General features: G+C 38.0%; 1 pseudogene; it reads left to right on the forward strand.

The window, feature by feature from the left end:
• Nucleotides 1-3,212: 3,212 nt before the first annotated feature.
• LOC117797560 lies at nucleotides 3,213-3,336 on the forward strand (annotated as a pseudogene).
• The last annotated feature ends 769 nt before the right edge of the window (nucleotides 3,337-4,105 follow it).

A 4,105-nucleotide genomic window follows, 5' to 3' on the forward strand; every position in this document is an offset into this window, starting at 1 on the left:
CTATTCGCATCATGTGCCGAGTTTTTTTAAAAGATTTATTTATTTATTTGAGAGAGAGAGAGAGAGTACAAGTAGGAGGGGCAGAGGGAGAGGGAGAGAGAATCTCAAGCAAGCTCTGTGCTGAGGGCAGAGCCAGATGTGGGGCTCGATCTCATGATGCTCAGATCATGATGTGAGCTGAAATCAAGAGTGAGATGCTCAACTGACTGAGCCACCCAGTTGCCCCTCATTTATTAGTTCTAATAGTTTTTTTAGCGGATTACTTAGGATTTTATATATAAAAGATAACATCTTCTGTGTATAGAGAGATAGAAAATATGGTTTTACTTCTTCCTTTCTGATCTGAATGCCTTTTATTTCTTTTCTTGGCTATACCTCCAGTATAACATTGAACAGAAGTGATAACAGTGGACAGCCTTGTCTTGTTCTGATCTTTAGGTGAAACATCCTGTCTTTCATCATTGAGTACAATGTGCAGTTTTCATAGACGTCCTTTATCAGGTTGAAGAAGATTCCTTTTATTCCTAGTTTATTCCTAGTTTGCTGTTGATGGGGTGTTAGATTTCGTCAAATGCTTTTTCTGTGTCTATCAAGATTATCATGTGGTTTTTCACTTTATTTTATCCATATGGCATATTATATGGATTTTCATATGTTGAACCAACCTTGAGTTCTTGAGCTAAGTCCCATTTGGTGATGGTGTATAATCCGTTTTATATATTGCTGGATTTGGTACTTTATTGAGGATTTTTGTGCCTATATTCATAATGGATATTGATCTGTAGTTTTCTTTATTGTGATGTCTATGTCTTTTTTAAAAGATTTTATTTATTTGAGAGAGAGAGGGAGGGAGCATGAGTCAGGGGATGGGCAGAGGGAGAGGGAGAGAGACAAGCAGACTCCCCACTGACTGTGGAGCCTGACATGGGGCTCGATCTCAGAACCCTGAAGTCATGACCTGAGCCAAAGTCAGATGCCTAACCAACTGAGCCACCCAGGCACCCCTATATATTTTTTTTTTATGGTGAAACATTTTAGATTTAGATTTAGCCAGCTGGACTCAGTTTAGATGATCCCAATTCTGTCGGCAACATCCAGAGCTTCATAGTCAGGAGCCAATCAGACATACACCTTCTTCTCTCCATCGGGCCTGATCAGGGTGTTGGCCTTGGCCACAGCAATGTCACAGAGCTTCTTCAAGTTTACTTGATCTGGTGCTTGTTGGCCTTGACATCCACAATGAACACAAGTGTGGTGTTGTCTTCTCTTTTCTTCATGACTGACTCAGTAGTCAGGGGGAACTTGATGATGGCATAGTGGTCAAGCTTGTTTCTTCTGGGGGTGCTCTACTGAGGATATTTGGGCTGCCTTGAGAGATGCAGTGTCTTGGGCTGTTGGAAGGTAGGTGACATGTAGGTCTTCTGTTTTGTGTGTGACTTGGACACTTTTCAGCACTGCTTTCTAGGCCTTCAAAACTTTTGCTTTGGCTTCAGCTTTGGGAGGGACAGGGGCTTCCTTCTCTGCCTTCGGCACCATCTTAATGAAAGGACTATGTCTGCTTTTGATATCAGGGTATTAATGGCCTCATGGAGTGAGCTGAGAAGTGTTTCCTCTTCTTCTATTATCCAAAAGAGATTGTGAAATCCAGTGAAGTTATCTGGACCTGGGCTTTTGTTTGGGGATAGTTTTTAAATTACTAATGGAATTTCTGCTTTTTAAAATCTATTTGGATTTTTTATTTCTTCTTGAGTTTCAGTAATTTGTACCTTTCTAGGAATTTATCCCTTTCATCTAAGTTGTCTAAGTTATTGGCATATAATTGTTCATAGTAACCATTTTATTTCCGTATCCTTTTTTATTTTTGTAAGGTTGATAGTAAAGTTCCCTCTTTCATTTCTAATTTTAATAATTTGAATCTTCTCTCTTTTTTGCTTGGTTGATATAGTTAAAAATTTGTCAATTCTGTTAATCTATTCAAATAAACAACCTTCGGTGTCATTGATCTCTATTTTTCAACTTTCTATTATTAATTTCTGCTCTAATCTCTTTATTTCCTCCCTTCTGCTTGCTTTAGGTTTAGTTTGCTCTTCCTTTTCTTGTTTAGGTTATTGATTTGAGTTATTCATTTGAGATCTTTTTCTATTAATATAGGTCTTCACAGCTATAAATTTTCATCTAAATACTGCTTTAGTTGTAACTTATAAATTTGGTATGTTGTGTTTACATTTTCATTCATCTCAAACTATTTTACAATTTTCTTTGTGATTTCTTCTTTGACCTTATGGTTATGAAGCAGTGTGTTGTTTAATTTCTACTCTTTGGGGGTACCTGGGTAGCTTAGTTAAGTGTCTGACTCTTGATTTCAGCTCAGGTCATGATCTCGGGGTCCTGGGATCAAGTCCCACATCAGGTTCTGTGCTCAGCCCAGAGTCTGCTTGAGATTCTCTCTCTCCCTCTCCCTCTGCCCCTCCTTCCACTCATGCGCTCTCTCTCTCTCTAAAATAAATAAAATCTTTAAAAAATGGTAATTTCTACTCTTTTAATATAGTTTTGACTTTTGAAACATGTAAATATCTGACATATCCAAAAGAGATTTAAGAAAAGCAAATCTTACATTAAACGCATACAAAAACAAATGATCCTGTGTATCAGATTGATAACTTAATCACAGAAGAAAGAATTCAAGTGAATTTTGACTCTGAATAATCTTAGTAGGATATATCCTAAAAATATAAATCAAGGGCACCTAGGTGGCTCAGTCGGTTAAGTGTCTGCCTTTGGCTCAGCTTGTGATCCCAGGGTCCTGGGATTGAGGCTCACATCAGGCTCCCCACTTAGCAGGGAGCCTGCTTCTCCCTCTCCCTCTGCCTGCTGCTCCCCCTGCTTGTGTTCTCTCTCTGTCAAATAAATAAATACAATCTTTAAAAAAAGATATAAAAATCAGGAGATAATATAATTGTGGTTTGTTCCTATACTTTTTATTTTGTTTCATTGATGCATTTATCTATGCTGTCCCCAATAGCACACTGTCTTATTATAATTGTATAGTGGGTCTTGATACCCGGTTGTGTAATTCCTTTAGCTTTATTCAGGTTTGGCTATTCTTGGACTTTTGCATTTCTATATAAATTTCAATATCGGCTTGTCAGTTTTCATAACAAACCTGCTACAGTTTTTATTTGGATTTCATTGACTCCATAAATCAAGGAGGAATTGACATGTTAACAGTGTTCCCCATGGTGGCCCAGTGTAAAATGGCTGTAAACAGTACCCTCCTTGATAGTGTATGCAGCCTGTTGATTGTATGGGTTGCCCTAAGAGGCCTGGGAGACAGCCCTTTCCAGTGAACATTGATGTCTGACCTCATGCTATCTCCAATCTAGGCTCCAGACAGGTATGCAGGGTACCTTTGGAAAGCCCAGGGCACAGTGGCCAGGGTCCACATTGGCCAAGTCATCATGTCCATCAGTACCAAGCTGCAGAACAAGGAGCATGTGATTAAGGCCCTATGTGGGACCAAGTTCAAGTTCCCTGGCCACCAGAAGATCCACACTTCCAGAAAGTGGGGCTTTACTAAGTTTAATGTAGATGAATTTGAAGATACGGTGGCTGAAAAGTAACTCATCCACGATGGCTATGGGGTTAAATTGTGGCCCCTTGGACAAATGGCAGGCTCTGCACTCCTGATTACTTTGGCACTACCATCTCCCTATTCATCCCCACCAATAAATCCTACTTTCTGTCAAAACCTCCCCCCCCAGTATTAACAATATTGAGAGTCTAACCTATGAACATAGTATAACCCTACATTTATTTAGGTTTTCTTTAATTTCTCTCAACAGTATTTTCTAGTTTTCAGTGTAAAGATCTTACAGATCTTTTGTTAAATTTACTCTTAGGTATTTAATGGCTTTTAGGTGGTATTATAAATTTAAAAAATTTTTTAACTTACTTATCCTGATCTATATAAATTGATTTTTACATTTTAACCTTATATCAACATTGTTAAATACACTTATTAATTCACATTATTTATAGATTCTTTTGGATTCTTATGTATACAATCATGTCTTGTGTAAATGATAGTTTTTATTTCTTCACTTCT

This window comes from Ailuropoda melanoleuca, chromosome X (assembly GCF_002007445.2).
Source record: "Ailuropoda melanoleuca isolate Jingjing chromosome X, ASM200744v2, whole genome shotgun sequence".
In the NCBI taxonomy this organism is placed as follows: domain Eukaryota; kingdom Metazoa; phylum Chordata; class Mammalia; order Carnivora; family Ursidae; genus Ailuropoda; species Ailuropoda melanoleuca.